Consider the following 20337-nt stretch of genomic DNA (forward strand, 5'->3'; position numbering starts at 1 on the left):
TCTTTTGCTACAACTTTGGTATTAGCTAATGTTTTATGTATCAAAATGTATTGCTCCATAATTTCTTTTTCTTTGCCTTCCCCTCTCCCTCTTTCAGATTCTCAAGAAAGAAAAGAACATAATTTTCTTTAAATCAATGTTCAGTTTTATTTTGGCTATGACAATGCTGCTTTCAGATGAGCCAAGTGGCACTTTCTTCCTTTCCTTCTTTTCATATTTTTTTATTTTTTGTTTGTTGGTTGGTTTTTCTTTAAATGTGTGTTTGTTTATTGAGACAGGTTTCTCTGTATATCCCTGGCTGTCCTGAAATTTGCTTAGTAAACCAGGCTGGCTTCAAACTCAGATCTGCCTGCCTCTGCTTTCCAAGTGCTGGAATTAAAAGTGTGTACCAGTATGCCTGGACATTCCTTTTCTTCCTTGTAAATGTTTTCTTTTCCTAGTACTTAATAGTTATAGTTTACTTTATAGTTTCCTATACTTGTTCCAAATTCTGTCTGTTATTCAAATTTAAGTAGTCATATTTAGTACTTGTGTAGTTATCTTCTTGGCTGGGTAAAGTGATGCACACCTGTTGTCTCCATGGGAGGCTAAGACAAGAGTTCAAGGCCATGCTGGGTGATTGAGAGTCTCTCTCTACCCCTTGCTTGGGAAGTCCCTGCTCTTCTTACAGATAACCTAACCAGTTGTCATGTAGCATTCATTACCTGGCTTTTATTTTCCTGATCCTCTTGTTTCTTAGTTTATCTTTTGTTTTGGGAAACACATACTTGTTTGTTTTCATATATATATATGAAAGTTTCCCTGCCCCCGCGTCTTAAGTTAGAGAACATTTACATGTTACTCTGATATTTAGTCAACTGTTTAGGATAGAATTCCAGACTGGAAATTTTCTTCCCTTATAATTTTGACTTTTAAATCTCAAAACTTGTTATTGAGTCGTCTGTTGTCATTCTGATTCTAAGAAACAGTTTGCTAGAGGCCTTAGGGTTGTCTCTGTCATCATTCTGCTGTTCTGCAGAGAAGGTGTATAGTGCCAGGGCTTTACTATACTGTTCAATGTGCAAACAAATTTCCTTTAAACGTGAGACTTTTTTATGTTATGTTTTGACTGTTTTTTCCACTCCCCATTCCTTCTGTATTTCCTGTTATTTGACTTGCTGCACTTTTCTAATTTAATATTTTCTATGCTTTTTTATTTAAAGTTTCTGTTGCTGTGGTAAAACACCACGACAAACCGCAGCTTGAGAAAGGAAGAGTTTATTTCATCTTACAGCTGGTAGTCCAGCATCCAGGGAAGTCAGGCAGGAACCTGGAGGCAGGAACTGATGCATAGGCCATCGAGGAGTGCTGCTCACTGGCTTGCCCTCCATGGCTTGCTCAATCTGCCTTCTTATAGCATCCCAGGATTCCCCCCCCCCCAAAAAAAAAAGGCATTACTGCCCATAGTGTAGTGAGCTGGACCATCCCACATCAATTATCAATCAAAAGGACAAACCACAGGCTTTCCCACACGTCAACCAGTCTTGGGGAATCTTCTCAATCGGGGATCCAGCTTTTCAGGATGACTGTAGGTCTTATCTAGGTGACATAAACTCTTCCGAGCATGTATGTGTTTGTCTTTTGTTTTACCCTCTGAAAGATGTCTTTTTCCCTCTACTGTGCCTTTCGTTTCGGATACTGTACTTTTTGATTTATCTTTTCTCGTTCTCTGCATGTTTAAAGACTATGCTTTGTTATTTCTTTATATGCACAAAAAAATATTTTATAAATAATTTATTTCTTTATTTTTGTTGCACTAGGGACCGAGCCCAGGATTTATTGTATACTAGGTGAACACTCTTCCATTGAGCCACCCTCTCGGTGTTCTTGGGGGATAGTTATGACACTGTAAGATGACTGTCTTCTACAAACTGCCCTTTCCTTGTTGCTTGCTCTGCTTTGAAATACTGTTCTCAGATTTCTAATAATCTGTCTGCTCGTTGCTTAAAGTGGAACATCGAAAGCTGATTGGAATCTCTGTGTTTGTGAATGGGACTGGTCAACAGATGTCTTAGCCGTAAGGCATTTACTCTCTCAACATCTTTAGGGCGTTTCTGTAAGTCTAGTAAGATAGGTGTGAACTAACATTGTACTTTGTGGAGTCCTCAGATTCCATAAGGAAACTTTCTCTTAATTTTACTTAGTGTCCCAAGAAAGTCTTGATTCTTTTCAGTACAGAGAGGGAAGGAAACACATTTACACTTGTGATGCTAAAGGAGGCCGGCCCTCTCAGAATCAAATTTTGGTCCAGTTGAGTCTGTGTAAACGTGTATTCTTTGCACAGCTGAGGTGTGTCTCAGAGAGGCAGGACATTCCTCTGAAGTGACAAGGAGGATGGTGTGGATTGCTCTTATCTCAGGTACCAAAGCAGAGAGCATCTATGTGTTCCTATCTACCTGCTTGGCATACAGGTTGGAAGGGGTGAGGGCAAGATGGGACTTAATGGCTCTTAGCAGATAACTGTAGAAAAATAGTCAGATGGCCAAGGCAGGGGAATTATGAGTTTGTGGCTCTCTTGGACTACACAGCAAGATTAAGACAACAAGAAGAAGCAACAACAGAAACAACAAAACTGGCATCCACACCAAAGAAATGCTGTAGAGAGTGGGCAGAGCAAATGTTTTAAGAAGGGCTTCCACAGGCAGAACTGGTTAAGTCCATTTGCTGAAAGACATGTTAAGCGCCCTTTAAACGAAAGTCCTCAGAGTGTGGCATGTCCCCACCTGTCTTCAGAACTAGTCATGAGTGCAAATTTCCAAATCCACCACGGCATTTGCTATTGTTTAGTGAAGAAATGAAGTGTCTGGATGTTTTCAGGACTTATGCTAACACAAACTAGACCTATCCGGGCAAAGGAAAAGTCATTTGAAGAATTGCCTCCATCAGATTATATGCATCTGAGGGGCATTTTCCTGATGAATGATGAATGCAGGAAGGCCCAGCCCACTGGAGGTGGTGCCATACCTGGGCAAGTAGTCCCAGTTTATAAGAAAGCTGAGCAAGCCAGTAAAGCACTTTTCCCACACAGTCTCTGCTTCGGTTCCTGTTTCCATGTGCTTGCTATGGGTTTTTGCCTTGGTTCTCCCAGCAATGGACTGCTACCTGGAATAAAATAAAAATAATAAATAAAATAGAATAGAATAATAAAATAAAATAAAATAAACCCTTTCTCTCTAAGCTGCTTTTGGTCATTGTGTCTATCACAGCAACAGAAAATAAAAATAGAAGTGGACTTATGTATGGGTACTATTGCTTTTTTTATTATTAATTACACTTTATTCATTTTGTATCCCCCCCATAAGCCCCTCCCTCCTCCCCTCCCGATCCCACCCTACCTCCCCTTTCTGCATGCATGCTCCTCCCCACATCCACTGATAGGGGAGGTCCTCCTCTCCTTCCTTCTGATCTTAGTCTATCAGATCACATCAGGAATGGCTGCATTGTCTTCTTCTGTGGCCTGGTAAGGCTGCTCCCCCCTCAGGGGGAGGTGATCAAAGAGCAGGCCAATCAGTTTATGTCAGAGGCAGTCCCTCTTCCCATCACTATGTAAGCCACTTGGACACTAAACTGCCATGGGCCACATCTGTGCAGGGGTTCTAGGTTATCTCCATGAATAGTCCTTGGTTGGAGTATGAGTCTCTGGGAAGTTCCCTGTGTTCAATTTTTCTTGTTCTGTTGCTCTCCTTGTGGAGTTCCTCTCCTCTCCAGTTCTTGCTATTTCTCACTTCTTACATAAAATTCCATTCACTCTGCCCGACAGTTGGCCATCAGGCTCAGCATCTGCTTTGATAGTCTGCAGGGCAGAGGCTTTCAGATGCCCTCTGTGGCAGGATCCTAGTTTGTTTTCTGTTTTCTTCTTCTGGCTTTCAGATAGAATGAAGAGTCCAAGCATGGGGGTGTATGAATTTAATCTAGCACTAAAGAGGCAGATGTAGGAGGATCTCCCAAGCTAAAGGACAGCTTGGTTTTACCTAGTGAGTTCTACAGTGAGACACTGTCTCAAAAACAGTGCCCTGTTTTGTTTTCTTAAAAATGTAGCTATGTAGACCTAATGATCGTGTTGTATAGATAATCTAAATGTTAGTGCTAATTACTTTTAGCAAAACGCATCATAAGTATTTGTGCAAACTCTCTTTAATATGTATACTTACGTTGTTTGGAAGTTAAAGTAAAATTTTATCCCCATAGTCAGGTTTCTTATAAACTTCTAAAATAGCTTCTCTCATTTTTTTTTTTTTAAATTAAACCTTTATTAGGGATTGTGGTGATTTGAATGGACTGTACCTGATAGTCTTGGGCATTGCTTGGGAGGTATCTTAGTTAGAGTTTTATTGCTGTGAAGAGGCATAATGAGCACAGCAACTCTTATAAAGGAAAACATTTATTTGGGGTTAGCTTATAGTTTCAGAGGTTTAGTCCATTCTTGTCATGGCAGGAAACATGGTGGCATGCAGGTAGTCATGGTGCTAGAAAATGAGTTGAGAGCTCTACATCTTGATCTGCAGGCAGGAGAAGGAGACTGTGTTCTATAGTGGGCATAGCTTGAGCATATGAGACCTTAAAGCCCACCCCAACAGTGAGGCACTTCCTCTAACAAGACCACACCTACCCCAACAAGGCCACACCTCCTGATAGTACCACTACCTATGGCCAAGCATTCAAACACATGAGTCTATGGGGGCCATACCTGTTCAAACCACCATAGGAGGCTGAGGAAGTGTGGCCTTGTTTGAGGAAGTATGTCCCTGGAGGCAGGCTTTGAGGTTTCAAAAGCCTGCGTCATTCTCAGTGCCTTCCTCCGCTTCCTCTTTGTGGTTTGCAGTGTGAGTTCTCAGCTTGCTGCTCCAGTCACCGTGCCTGCCTGCTGTCATGCTCCCCTGTTGTGATGACGGTGGACCCTGAACTTCTGGGACAGCAAGCCCAAAGAAGCTCTTCCTTTTCTAAGTTGCTTTGGTCATGGTGTTTCATCATAACCACAGAACAGTAACTAATATAAAACTATAGGCCACAAAAATTACCCATAATAATACATCAGGTGTTACTAGAATCACACAGAACTTTTGAGTTGGAAGAGTTTCCTGTATGATGATAGACCCAGCTTCTACAAAGTTTCTCTCTGACTTCTAACTCAGGGCCTATCTCTTTACACCGTTTTGTAGACCAAAACATAGCTTAAGAGGTCCTCCAGTGTCACATGACCACTTCTCCATGCCTCCTGCTCTAGGGAGGAGGTCAGATCCCTTGTGAAGGCCTTGCTTGTGACACATGTCTTTTCTATTATGTCTTCTTATGTATTGACCTGCTTTGTGTGTGTGTTCATTCCTCTGGCTTCCATGACCTGATAGATTACTAACCTATTTTTCAAGCTTAAATTTCTTCTCTGCAGCAATTTCCTATCTCCATCTGTTCTCTAGAAGCTTGATTTTGGATGTTGTTCTGTTTCTTTAAAGTCTTTTTCCAGGATAGAATTTTTATCTCTCTTCAGGTCTCCCAACAGCTATTGGTGATCTGTGTCCCTGGTTACATCATTGTTCTTGTCATCATTGCTGTACCCAACTCCCTTTCTTATATCAAATTGGTTACCAAGGCCCCTTGATAGTTCCTCTGTGATTTGTTCTGTTCTTATCATTATTCCTTTGTACCTGACTACTTTGTTTCAAGTCTCTTTCCTGCTGTAAGTCATCCCTTTAAGTGCTACATAGTTAACCCTGTGAACAAACCCCTCATAACCTGTCACCTCCTGCCCAAGTGTCCTCAAAGTCCTACCTTTGCCGGAAGTATAAAACCAGGTCATCTGGTGCTTAGCTTTCCATACTCAGGTCTTCTCTGTTGACTGTCCACCCTTGAAGTATTATCTTTTATTTTTAAAGGACAAACAGTACCTCTCCTGGTCTTCTGAATGCTCCTGGTTTACTCTCTTTCTTATGGTTCCTTTTACGTTGACCGAGGCTCTCTTTGTTCTTTCCAGTCTTACTTCAGATGTATGTCCCAGGAAACCTTTCTGTGTATGTGCGTGACAATGTAAATGTATGCATCCATGTGTGTGTGGAGGTCTGAAGTCAAAGTAAGATGTCTTCTACAACTGCTCTCCACTTCAGTTTTTGAGGCAGGGTCTCTCACCAAGCTGGAACGCATCAGTCTAGTAGGTTGGCTGGCCAATGGGCTTCAGGAATCTGCATTTCTCACTCCCCCGTACCACAAGCAGCAACTTCTATTCCTGATTTCCGTGTGTATGCTGGGGAACTGAACTCAGGCCGTCAGTGTTGCACAACAGACACATTACTGACAGAACCATATCCTCGGTCCCAAGACTGTCCTTTGGTCAGCTAATCTACAACCTCTCTCTCATTTATTTGAGGCTAAAACAATTCCTATCATGTGTATTTGGGTCTTAACTATAGGAAAATAATGCTGATCGAAGCTGTTCTTAGTGACCATCACATAGATGAAGTGAGTTGAGTAATTGCTCCACCTGCAGGTGGGGAAACCAGGCCCAGGCTGGGTACGTGAAGTCCCAGGGTGGCATCCAGGCTCTGGCCTAACTCTTCTAAGTTATGCTGTGTGGACGTCTAAAAAGCGACAAGGATGCAATGACCCTGCAACGACCCCACATATCCCTTGCTGTTTCTTGTCACAGGTAGAACTCAAACACCGGCAAAGCCCTCTAAACTGGGTTCTGTCATTTACTTGGGTTACTCTTTTGCACTCTGTCGGTGATGCACATTTTGCCCCCTCAAGTAAAGTGTCTTCCCCCTGAGGCCACAGCTCCACAGTATACCCACTCTCCAGAAGGACTGGCAGAAGGCTGTGAGCTTGAGTAAGCGCTGGTTGCTGTGTGAGATGAGTGGGCTGAGAAAACTGCTTAGTTCTTTTGAGATGATACCATTAATTGTCACCAGTTGTGAACTCAGTCTCAAGTCCTGGGCTCGAGAGCAAATATCCAGAGAGCTTCCCCCACCCCCCTTCATCTCTAGGGTTCAGTGGTATCTAATAATTTCCTAAGTGTTGCTGTGTGGACATACAAAAAGCAACAAGGATACAGTGATCCCGCATATGCTTTGCTGTTTCTTGTCACGGGTAGAAATCGAACACTGGTCAAGTCCATGACTCAGCAAATACAGAGCGAACCAGCCTTGAGTCTAGGATCTTGGCTGGGTGGTTTTGGATTTCTTCCTTTGTGTGAAATGTGGGTGGAAAGTTCTGACAGGATGTTTTTCTTTTTTCTTTTTAGGGCACCTTACAGGATTGTGGAGTTGCTTCAGTGAAACGATGGACTACCAAGTTTCCCAGGAAGAGGTGGTGGTCCATCATAGGTATGAGTGATAGAGAGGAGATATGCCTAACACTGAGAGTATTTCAGGCTTGTTTGAGGCTGAGTCATGAGCTGCAGCTCCGATTTATTTCTCTCTCTGGAATGAGACCTTTCCAGAAGCTTGCGTGATTGCCTAAATTATGTGTAAATGAGGTAAAACTGTCTGTCTTAAAAGCCAGCCACTTTAAACAAGTGGGCGTGAGTCTCACGCTATTCGCTATCAGAGTGTTTAATAGCTTTTTCTGGAATGTTCTGTCTGAGTGCTTTAAAAGTGAAAAGAACTACTTGTACTTGTTCTGTGGTCATTAATAACTTGAATAAAATCTGACTCTCTAAAGTCCTTGGATGGTCACAGACACAATTTTAAAGAAAACAAATCAGACATTCCTTGAAAGTCATAAGCAAAGTCTACTATTCATTAGGTAAGAGATAGGGAGGGCATTGAAAGAAAGCAGGCTCAGATAACATTCACCTTCCAGCTGTGAAGGCGCAGCTTGGGCTAGGGACCATCTCCTTCAGTCACATCTTTCTCTTCCAGATGTCACAGTAGCTTCAATAATCTTCTCGTGTTCATCGATGGAAGGGTCAAGGCTGCACCTTTACTTGCACTTCGCCGGGTCATATGGCCTCCGTGCACATCAGCACACATAGGCCCTTCCCACTGTGCCTCCATGTCATTAATTACTCCAAGTGCTGAGGAGGGTTTTCTTTCCTTGTGTCTGTATACCAGCTACTTAAGGTAGATCCAAACCAAGCAAAAAGTTAACTGCAGACATCAGCTAGTAATGTACTAAACCCCAAATGAGCTGGAGATTCATTCTCAACGGTTCAGAGGCAGAACAGTAACAGCCAGCGTGAACCAGAACAGTAACAGCCAGCGTGAACCTGTTCCAAGAGCCAGAACATCTATTTCATTTAGAGTTGGCTGTGACTTAAGCTTTTACTGTTGGTGGGTTCTGTAACCTTCTGAGATGTGTACAAGGGGAAACGGTGGCTGAACTATCTCTTCCTAGAGCTGTTAGAAAGCCAACAGGAGCTCCTGGAAGAGAACGACCAAGAGGCATGCTGAGTAACCGAAGCCGGTGGCTATGAACCCAGCTACAGTGCACTACAGAGCCTTCATACATTCTCTTATTAGAGAAACTTGTTTGTGTTTATTTGCAGAGGGCTCAGGGATAATCCACAGAGGACAGTCTTCTCAGAAAAAACCTAATACCACTGGCAGTTTGAAGCTATTTTTAAAGCATCTATGTAACTTTCATTAGTGTGAGGAAATGCCAGAGCCTGCCTCCAGAGTGGCATTGTCCTTATAATAGCCTTTGGCCACACGGAGTTGTGTGCTGGCAATGAAGCACCGATTGTGATATGCCATACAGATAGCACACACCTTGGGATTTTGAAGGCAATGTGGAAGTACAAAGATTGACTCATTAATGTTTTGATTTAATTACTTTGGAATGATCGTAGTTTAGATTTAGGGGATGAAGCACAGAAGGGTAAATTTTACTTGCTTCTTTCTTTCTGAAGGGCTCCCGGAGAATGTAAAAGTACACATGCGGCTTGCATGTGTGGCTCATATTATCTTTCTGTTGGACAGCGATTGGTCAGAATTTATACAGGGATGGAGACATCATACAGGAAGAGCATTGCATGCTGGGGCCAGTGCTTTAGGGAAAGTGCCTGTGGAGTGGGTGCAAGTGACAAGCAGGTGGCCTTACAAGGGATCAAAGGAGTGGGCCAGAGGATAAGTTTTTAGAGGAATACAACTGCAAGAAAGGTCAGGAAGACAGAAGTTTGAACAAGCAGGGAACAAAGATTTGGGATCTACAGGGGGATCTGCCTTGGATTCAGAGAAAAAGGAGAAAAGAAAGAACTTAGAAACCCAGGAAGCATTGAAAGGCTATTCTTACAGTTTCTCTTGACAGATGCCAAGTTCTGTGAGGCCTGCCTAGAATGTTAGCTTTTTGAATGACAAGCCTGTTTTACTTTACAAATAATGCTTTAATGTTAGGCATGTATTATCTCAAGGTACCAAAAGATGGCACTGTGTTCTAGGACTGAGGAAAAGGCAAATTCCTAGCTTAGCGGTGCTTAAAATTTCAAAACATCCCTGCTGTCATTTTTGAGCTTGCACGCCAAATATATGTGTATCTGTTTATTTATAAATCATATGTACACGAATAGACATACACACACGCACACACGTGTGCGTTCAACACGCACACACAGTTTGGAGAGGTCATTGGACTTCAGCAGGTGGGTTCTTAGGTACTTAAAGACTCTATAGTTATCATCTAGAGAAGGCCAGTTTCTGGTTATTACATTGATATAAAATGTTAAATCAATTGGTTAGCATAGTATGAATAAGGAAACTTTGTTTAGGAGGTAATGATTCTGTAATGGTTGTGACCTTATATAACCAGTCTCAGTCTTATCTCATCTGGACACAGAATAATGTCGCTCTTCAACTGACATTGACCTCTATTGGGTTCCCCGAGGCCTCATGCTGCCTTTTAAATAGTCTCTGAGTACGGATGCTAACATTTCAGACAGTTGTAGAGAATTTAAAAAGTCATCTCAGGACAACTCAGATTATAATGGGAAATAGAAAGTTTTCTTCTGAAGTGGGTAGGTACGAAGTCCTACTCCTAGTCAAGAAGCTGCTGGAAAGGGGAAAACCAGATCTCTTCAGTGGAGTGACATTTGGCATAATCAGTCACACGGCAGGGCAGCCTCCACGGTCAGGAGTCAACACCAGTCAGACTCCCATGTTCTGTCTTTTAAGGGTGGGGGGAAGAACATAAAATTGGGTCCCGGGTAAGTGGACAGAATATGATAAAAATACATTGTGTGAAATTCTTAAAGAATAAGTAAAAAAATAAATAAAAAACAGACCAGGTTCTTTTCTTTCTCACCGCCTGGCTGGCACGCAGCTCTGCGGTAGGCACCGTGCCCCTCCTTGCAGTTGTGTCCCACCTTCTCCAGCCCAGGCCTCTTAGACATGGTGTTTTGGGTGAGGGAGGCACCAGGAAGTCTGTTTCTTCCCTAACTAGCGCTCTGCTTTCTCTCCAGGGCTCCTGCTCATTTTCACAGCCCTGAGTGCTTACAGAGAGACAGGGAGGAAGACAGGGACAGAGATATATGTTGGGCTCCTGCTGCAAGCAGTAGAACCAGGTGGTGAGGGGGTCTTAGTAGACATGCCTGGCTCCCAGGAGTCCAAGGCTTTCTTGAGAATATGAATCAAACCTGCCCTTGCTTAGGCTTGGTCCAATGGCATACTCACAGGCCAGAAGGGAAGTCAGGACTATAGGACTACAGGCTATTTAAAGGGACACGTTCCCTGGAGTGCTTTTAAACACTGCTCGTAGTAGCATTTCTGAAGACTATAAGCTGTGGTCATGGCACAAGGGACCTCGAACCAAAGAGCTCTGCTGCTTTGGCTCTTGGTTTCTTCAATGTCTGCTTTTTACAAATGGATTGCTTGATCTGTTAACTTTGTAGGAGAGATGCTTTGAAGGCATGTGGCATATCAAAGCTCAGGACAGACTTTAGAAAGTCGGGGAGCAGATGTCTCACCCGAGGCTAAGGAAGCTCTCTTTCTCTCACCCACAAGCCAGGATAAAGAACTAACAGGCCAGGCAAAGAAGCTGGTGAATAGTAATGATTCCTTGTCCAAGTCCCTAGATGAATCACTACCTTAGTCAAGACTGTGATGGGATGCTCTTGCCTGTCACAGTTGGAGCACACTTCCTGTTTTCTTTGGTTTTTTGCAGGAGCAGCTAGAGGAACTACATTTATAGGTTTAGGACGTCTCAAGGCAAGCCATGCCCCTAGGGTTCCATTCTCCCAGTCTTATCCATCGAGTCAGGAGGGACCTCACACCTCCAGTGCTTTGAGGGTCGGATTATGTGACAGTGATGAGAACGAAAGCGCATGTAGATGGCTTTTCCCAGTTGGATACTTCCGGTGATGAAATAAACGTGGCTTGACGCGTTCACTTTTGCCTTGCAGGGAAACGCGCCCGCAAATCCAAATTCAGGTTCTTCTGATCTTGCTGATGGTAGCCTCCCTCCATTCAGTGAATCTTGTAAGAACAGTGAGCAAGACCCTGACACACATGGAAGCTATTTGGTGATGTATTTAAGCAATGTTCAGCATCATTTCTGTCTGTAAACCTTTACACTCATCAGAGTAAGTAAATGTAAAGAGAAATCCTTTTACTTAGTTTTGTTTTGCTTATGAGACAGGGTCTTGTTATATTTTAGCCCAGGTTGGCCTCAAACTCAAGATCCTCCTGAGACACCCTCAGTCCCACGGGGTTGGGATTTCATGTGTGTTTTGGCTAAGTTGGTACTATTTTGATAACAGTGTAGCTACTTGCTTCTCTTGCTATATTTGAGCCAGTGCAAAAATAAAATTGTTTAATCTTCAGCTGGGCGTGGTGGCTCACGCCTGTAATCCCAGCAGTTGGGGAGGCAGAGGCAGGTGGATCCCAGTGAGTTTGAGGCCAGCCTGGTCTACAAAGTGAGTCCAGGACAGCCAAGGCTACACAGAGAAACTCTGTCTCAAAAAAAAAAAAAAAAAATCCCACAAATAAACAAAACAGAACAAAAATTTGTTTAGTTTTTCAACAGACCACGTTGGACTCAAACCCAATGATTTTTCTTTCACCAAAGAGAAATTCATTTGCAGGTTGGTCTTAAGTGATGCCAGTGCACATCATGACTTCTACTGAGAAGAGTCAAGTCCAGCGTGGGGCCTTCACTTTTCCATCGCTCTGTGTAGGTGACATGTGTGCTGTTTGATGTTTGTCATGTCACTGGACCAGAGACATTGCAGCATATACCTTATTGTATTTCTATGTCCTGCAAACATTTTGGAGGGATGGGAGAGATAAGACACGGATATTAATGAAAACATTTATGAATCGTATACATACTGAATTATTTAAATGCATTATCTGTTAGTCTAACATTCACACAAAAAAGTCATAGTTTTAAACAAATGAAGCAAAAAAAAAAAAAAAAATCAGTTTATGTCGGAGTTCCTGGAGGCATCATGATCAGAATCAGTGAAGCAATCACCAAAGAGGTCAGAATGAAACCTCGGTTCAGCTTGACTTCCTCGCCCAGGATGGGTCAAATCTTAAGATTCCGATGCCAAGCAGTTTATTTGTGAGCATATTTAAACACAGTACGAAAGGTTTCCAGGCAGCAATCAACCCAATCCCAGGTGCAGCACAGTAAAGCTAAAGGCGTGACTACACAGAAGCTCCTTTGCAAAGCATAAGTGACTCTATAGCTTAAAGGCCTAGACCCTGGTTTGGTATGAGAGAGCACACCGTAGAGAGAGCATAGCATAGAGGTCAGCACGCTATAAAGTATACACGACATCCTCCCTAAGGCTGAATTTTATTAACTGGGAGCTGAAGATAAAGGTCTAGGGAGGGAGAGTGTGGAATAGAGATTCTGGGGGATTTGGATGAGGTCTGGCTCTACAGATAGCAAAGGTCATTAACAGCACCTACTCTCAGCCTTCTGGCTGGAAAGCAGGAATTTTATTTCCTCCACCCAGGAGACACCTCTGCATGGTTAAAATTCCTGGTTTCCCCAGGGCTAATCTGTGCCCAGATAAAGACCTTATGCCTTCTACAAGCTTAGTTTAAGGTTTTTTATTCCTTCTGATCTTGAGGTATGGCAAGGACACACTCAAAACTAAGCCACCTTCATGGTCCGTGGAAATGAAAACCAACCAACAGTGTGCTTGAATGCACTTTATTTGAGTTTTTGTTTTTGTTTTTGTTTTAATACAAAAATCAAGAGATTGCTACCAGGGCAAAAAATTAATTCTAAATGGCTTTCAGCACTCTAAATTAGAAATCACCTTGTTATGTGTGGGAGTGCCTATCCAAAGTAGCTATGAAAACATGCAAGTGGATGACTGTTTGATTCATGCCTGTCTGTGTGGATGCCTTTTCTTGTAGGGTCAAATGTTCACTTGACAAGCAGTTTGGCCTAAAACCTGGGGACAAGGTCCTAGTCCAGGACCTGAGAAAATCTCTCTCTCTCTTACACACACACACACACACACACACACACACACACACACACACATACACACACACACACACCACACCACAACTAAGGGTTGTTTGGGGACATATGTAAAGCTTTGGCAGCTTTATGTAGGAGCAATTTCATTTAATCACTTTCCGGTAGCTCCCTGTACGGAAGGCCACAGACAGTTTTCTTTCATGGCAATTTGAAACCAGTACACAAACAACTTGTTCAAAAAACGGAATGACTAGAACAGTTATGTAAATGAGCACTGAGCGCTGCTGGAGAAACCTGCCTGTAATGTCTAATAGTCCCAGCTGGAGCCAGGTATCCCTCTGTCTTCCGTTGGCTCCTGAGAGTGCCCTTGTGATGTCCATCAGGTGGCGGTGGCGTGGTGGTACCAGCTGGTGGTTCTGCCCGTCGGTTGTCTGTCCTTGGAGCTCCTCACCCCCCACAGCCCAAGGAGAGTTCGCTTTGAATGTTCTTCTATGATGCCATAGTTTTTAGAATATCTGAGAAAAAAAACTTACCGTGTTTTCATAGATATTATTTCACTTGATCTTCACTTTTATTTTATTTTATTTTTTTCCAGGGAAAGTGCCGTCTACACAGATGAAGGAAACAGAAATTCTGAGAGGCCAGAGGGGTTTCAATAAGAGAAGGGAGGCAAATGGTGGTCCCCTGGCTTCGACCCAAAATGATGAGATGTAGTATATTTTGTCAGCCTTAAACATACCCAGACCGAACTGAGTTTATTTTATTTATTCACAGTGTGTATGTGTTTAAGTATGTTGGCAGTTCTGTGCCGCTCAGAGGGTGTGGAAGTCAGAGGACAACTTATCGGTTCCCTCCTTCCTTGATTTGGATCCTGGGATGACTCCTCAGGCCACCAGGCTGCTTGCCAAGTGCCCACTAAGTGGCCTTGCTGTGAGCTGAATATGTTACAGATCCTCTATTGCTGTTCCGGAGTTCATCAGGTGGGGACCTGCGGAGCCGGGGCCGGGGCTCAGTGTGAGTACCATGGCTGCTCTGCTCCTCAGACTACCGTCCTTGTTAGAGAGAGGAACCCTCCAGGAGAGCAGTGGATGCTTTTAACACCTAAGCCACCTCAGCACCCCTCTGGCTTGGTTTACTGACCTTGCAAGGATTCTTAAGTAGAGGTCCCCGAAATGTTACAAGCTAGGGGTCTTGATGTGGTTTGTTTTCTCTACAGGTTAAAGAATGAGAAGGCAGGAAAAAAAAATATTATACAGAGGACAGCAGGTATCAGCGGGGAAAATCTCAGACAGAGCAGACAGAGTCAGCCAGTCAAGAACAGCTTTAATAGTGACGAAGAGACACACACGCAGAAGGCATACAGAGATAAAGGCCCTCTGCAGAGCCGAGGGGGGACTTGGGAGCTGGAAGAGGGGTCCTCATCTACTAACTTGGGGTTGGTCCTTTTGAATAAAGATAGGAAAGCTGACAGGCCCAGCCACAGCTTTGGGATAAGTATGCCCTTGTCTTTGTGGGACTACTGGCAGGAGGAAAACCAACCAACCAACCAACCAACCAACCAACCAACCAACCAAACAAACAAACAAACAAACAAACAGCAGTCTCCCCAGGCCTTTGTTTTAAGCTTTTCGGGGTTTGTCTAGTAGAGTGTGAAGAAGGAGCTAGGAACTGGCCATCCTTCTATCTGGGGCTCCTCTCCCTATCTGTCTGCCTATCAGGGACTAACTCCTGGTCTCCACAGGCACTGTAGCCTCAGAGCAGCACACAGTGCACCTAGCCTTAAAAACCCTGGTCAAGGAAAGCTTTGGCTATGCGGTGTGACCTCAGAAATGTGGTTTGTGTGATGGAGGCGTTCGCTTCCGGGGGAGGGCCTGGAGGAGATCTCCACACCCCTCTCACCACCAGCCAGCTAAAGGAGACACGGCCACCTGGCAAACGGCTGACCACCAGGCCATTTTTACCGTGTTGATGGTCCAGCAGCTTTGACGCGTGGAAGAGGGTGACCCCCACCCTCGGTTCCTCAGATCTCGCTGGATGTAAACCTCTGTGACTTTCTGCTGCTTTGCCTCTTTTCTGGTGTCCCCGACTTTTCATCTGTATCTTTCTCTTGTATTTGCCTCACTCTCTCTCTCCCTCTCGTTCTCATATTCTGACCTTAGCTCTCTGTAAAAATGTAATTATCACTACGTTTTAAAGTAGATATGTTAAAAAGGGAACTGGGCAGTGAGTTCCAGCATCTCCTGAAGGCTACTGCATTGCAGAAGGTGGCCAGCAGGGGTCAGTCTCTCCCAGTAGAACACAAGTGCTGGCTTCCTTGTGCTTTTTCCTTCCTTTATGGACATTTGCTTTTTTTTTTTTTTTTTTTTTGAATGAATCTCTGAAGGAGCAAAACTAACTCTTTGTACGTTTTTAAGCAAACTCTTGGTTAGCTTACGGAGAATAATCATCTCAGGCTGGCACAAATCCACACCCAGAGTTTCATACTGATTTCCCTCTTATTAGAAACACTGCCTGGGATGTGGTCTGAGCGCTTGAGCATCATCAAATAGGTGATTCTTGAAGTTTGATTGACTCATGGCTGCGAATACAGGACCAAAAGCGTGGCCTTGATGTGAGCACCACATCCCAGGACCTGGAATTTTAACTTGATAACACACGTTTAACGATTCACAGCTTTAAAGGAAAAAAAAAAGATCAGAATTAGGGCCTAATCGAAAGCCAACATGTCTCTCATTAAGCCTGAGCGTCGGGCTGGAGTATTGATTTGGAGTACTGAGCCACTGGTGACTTTCTTGACCTTGGCAGTTGTCCGGAACCAGTAATCCGTCCTGAGCATCCCCACGCTTCAGACAGAGGGGCAAAAGCAACGCCGGTCTCGGGCAGCCTGTCAGGACCCACGCGTGCTCGCCAGTGATAATTCTCAGGGTCAGTCCCTTGGCAATGAAAGGCAGTCCCGTCTCCTCGCTGGGTGCTAAAGCTGGGGAGGGCTTCGCATGCTCCCTGGCTACCGTGGTCGCCTCCCCATGGGCAGCCACAGCACGAGGGGGGCGTGTGGCGTGTGCTGTTTACGTAACAACGGCAGAGCGCTCGCCCATGCTGGCTGGAGCTAGCAAGCCAGAAATCACCCTGGTTTCCATTCCTGTGGCTCCACAAGGACTTCAGACTGTAAGGTCACTTTGATGCCATCGCTGCCTTTTATCCCAGGGATCCCCGGCCAGGGAGGGCTGAAGTTACAGGCCCAGGATCAGAAAGCTAACGGTGGCTTTCCAGAGGGAAACCTCGTATGATAAAACTAGATTTAATAAACATGTGGACAAGCCCAAGGCAAGACTCCCAGAGCTTACTTTTTTCTGTGCTTTTTGAACGTGGTTTGGGAATGCCGAGTGACTTTGGCACGGAATGGCAGTGCTTTTGATGGAAGCGGCTGGGTTGTGCCCTGTGGAGCTGGTTCACAGCGGTGCCTTGTCCTCTCCATCAGAACAGATCTTGCCGACCAGCCGTGGGGAGTGTGGCCCACACTAGAGCATCAATGTCGCTTCCTGTGTCTCCCTCCACTCAAGAACCCACCGTGAGGGACTGAGGTGGAGGCCGGGAGGGAAATGAAGTTCCTCATACCCGGAGGGAGCTTTCAGGCCCAGAGTGGCCTGCCCGAGGTGTATCAACTTTTCCCTTTGCCTAATCCATTCCTGTCCCAGTCCTTCACAGATATCGATCCTAAATCTGTCTCAGTACCTGCAACAAGCAACTGCTTGGGAAACCTAGAGTGGGAAAAAGTAATCAGACCCATAAGGTAAATGTCTTAGACTCCTTTTGAGGTATTTTCCTTTTCAGTTTTTTTTTTTTCTTTTTTACATAAAAGAAGAAAGGTTTATTTCCTCAATGTCTCAGAAGGGAAGAAGTTGTGGAGTGGAGTGTTAATATTAAGATTACTTGCAGTAAACTGACTCAACATAGCTCACTCACCTGCATTTTATAATGGGAATAAAAAGTCACTTGATTTTTTAATTATACGGCTTCAAACTCAGTTCCTTATTACTAATTTATATACATAATAATCATGTAATTAAATAATAATATTTAAACATGTTTCTACCTGTCTTTTATGCTCCATCAACCTTTCTAGTCATTTCAACACACTCAGGCATCGGCTAGCTGTTGTTGGAGTAAGGGGTCCCCTGCCATCCTGGCTGATTTCCTCTCTGGCTCCCTGACTAGCCAGATGCAGTGAGGGAGGAGAGGAGGGAGGCAATGGTGGCTCCTTTAAGTACACAAGGCTTCATTCTGTTGCCCTGGAAACTTTGATTCTGTCTCTTCCTGGTTCTGCTCTTGACATTTTAATTTTCTAACTGGGTTAAGTTGGAGACTGTTTAGAATCTATGGATTGGATCAGCAAAGAGAGAAATCTGAAGGAGTAAGTATTTATTTACTTATTTTTGAGGCTGTGTCTCATGCATTCTAGGCTGCTTGAACTCACTATGTAGCCTTGGATGACCTTGAACTCTTCTCTTCCTGCATCCATCTCCCAACTGCTGGGATTATAGGCAGGCGTGCACCACCTCAGCCTGGCTGTGAGAATTTGCCATCTTTCCTTGAACATGCCATAGAAACTTCCAGCAGGGTTAGCGGCAGACCAGTTTGTGGCTTTGGTAAATTGACTTTTGAGCATTTGAGGATGAAGATAAGCTAAGTGCAACCAAAAAAGTCACACATGCAACCCCCTGCATTACAGGAAGCATGACAAATGTATAATTTAACAGTTCAGAGGAGCAATTAAGCCCAAGTCAGCTTTAGAACTGGCTTTAATATGATACTGTGCCAAGATAGCCTGGATCCAACAGGGACTGGATTTTGGATGTGAGTTAGGGTGATGATAGCATCTTGTTCTTATGTGTATTTCAGGAGACATTCTTTTTCTTTTTCTTTTTTTTTTGTCAGTGGCTTCATTTTTTTTTCAAAATTTTTTATTTTAATTTGTATTAATCACACTTTATTCACTTTGTATTCCCCCATAAACCCCTCCCGCCTCCCCTCCCAGTTTCACCCTCCCTCCCTCTTTTCTACGCATGCCTCTCCCCAAGTCCACTGATAGGTCTTCCTCTCCTTCCTTCTGATCTTAGTCTATCAGGTCTCATCAGGAGTGGCTGCATTGTCATCTTCTGTGCCCTGGTAAGGCTGCTCCCCCCTTAGGGGGAGGCGACCAAAGAGCAGGCCAATCAGTTCATGTCAGAGACAATCCCTCTTCCCATTACTATGGAACCCACTTGGACACTAAACTGCCATGGGCTACATCTGTGCAGGGGTTCTAGGTTATCTCCATACATGGTCCTTGGTTGGAGTATCAGTCTCAGAAAAGATCCCTGTGCCCAGATTTTTTGGTTCTGTTGCTCCAGGAGCCATTCTTATTAGAACCATCTCCTAGAAGAAAACGAGTCATATTAAAAAGATTGTGACATGAGTTAGATTTCAGTATTGCAGAATGGTGAAAAGCCACATCTGTGGGTCTTGCTTGGAAATTTTATTAAGAGTGAAGACTTAGGGAAAAAGAAGAGAACATCACCAAGAAATGTTAGCTTCATTTCTGGTATTTACCAGACACTGATTTGTGAGCTCCTAATGGGACTCCTTTAAATTTTATCTTATGTGTAAAAAAGGAAAGAAACTAATGGTCACACCCTCATCCCAGGACTGGCTTCTCTGGCCTGCTGTGTCAGCTGCTCTGGAGGATTCACATCAGATTGGTAAAGTACCTCTCATGAAAGAGTTACTACCTCAAATAATATGAGACCCTTGTCTGCAGCATCCTCGGAGGGCATGAAAAAGGGGTCTGTGGAGTGAGCAAACCAAAACTTCCCAAAGCATAAACAACATCAAATCAGTGGGTTGTTCCTTAAAAATGATGCATGTCAAGCAAAACATAGAAAAGAACAAAAAGAAAAAAAAAAGAATACTTGAATGAAGATGTGAATGGATTCATGAAATACCTGAAACAGAATTCACAAATGCTTCACAATAGAGAGCTGGTAGCAACAGGCAGCCAGGAAGTGAGGGGAGAAATTGCGCTGGCCTTAAAGAAAAAGACAGTCGACAGGAAGGAAGACAGTTAAGAAGAGCAGCGAGAAATGCAACAGTGTTTCCATTCTAGACAAGCGGCCACGAAATTGCTGACTTCCCAGCTGTGCTAGAATGGCAGGACATGGGCACACTGGCATTTGTTACTGATGCGGGTCCACAGAGCCTGAGCTCAGCAAGTGCAGAGCCAGCAGAGACCCGACTTTCAGTGAATTTCCTTTTACAGACTGTTTTGTCTGTGGAGAAATGGGACACCTGTCTAGGTCCTGACCTGATAATAGCAAAGGGGTCTATGTTGACGGCAGTGGCTGTAAGGCCTGTGGCTTTGTGGAACACTTAAAGATTGCCCTGAAAATCAGGATTCAGACAGAATCACCCCGTTGGTCGCCAGGAAAAGGGAATGGGTACAGACTGTGAAGGAGTTCTGGATGTACCCAAACCGCAGAAACCTAAAACGAAAGTACCCAAAGCTGCTAATTTTTGATAAGAATTGGTACAGTTCTTAATTACCACCTCACTGGTATTTTCCAAAGCAGGCTTTTAGAGGTTAGAGCTGGGCACCTGTGGAGGCAAGCCTGCATTATAGACACCTTGGTGGTGCAAGCCGCCTGTGTTCTGTCCGTCAAGGAGTACAGGGTGATTGAACTCTCTAGACTCGTGTCTGTGTAGGTGCGTGTCTGCGTGTCTGTATTTGAGACAGAGTGTGTGTAGCCCAGGTTGTCTTCATACTAGTAACCCTGCCTCAATGTCCTAAGTACTGAGGTTCCAGGCATTGCGCCTAGGAACATTCTTTAACGGAAAAAAAACTTAGACGTTAATAAGTGACTGTGTACTTGATTGTGGCCGTCAGCTTTTTAATAAATT

The 20337-nt window shown here is 44.0% G+C and overlaps 1 pseudogene; it reads left to right on the plus strand.

The window, feature by feature from the left end:
- The first annotated feature begins 17003 nt into the window (after positions 1-17003).
- Positions 17004-19957, plus strand: LOC110552275 (zinc finger CCHC domain-containing protein 9-like; annotated as a pseudogene).
- The last annotated feature ends 380 nt before the right edge of the window (positions 19958-20337 follow it).

The sequence above is a fragment of the Meriones unguiculatus genome, chromosome 6 (assembly GCF_030254825.1).
Source record: "Meriones unguiculatus strain TT.TT164.6M chromosome 6, Bangor_MerUng_6.1, whole genome shotgun sequence".
Taxonomy (NCBI): Eukaryota; Metazoa; Chordata; class Mammalia; order Rodentia; family Muridae; genus Meriones; species Meriones unguiculatus.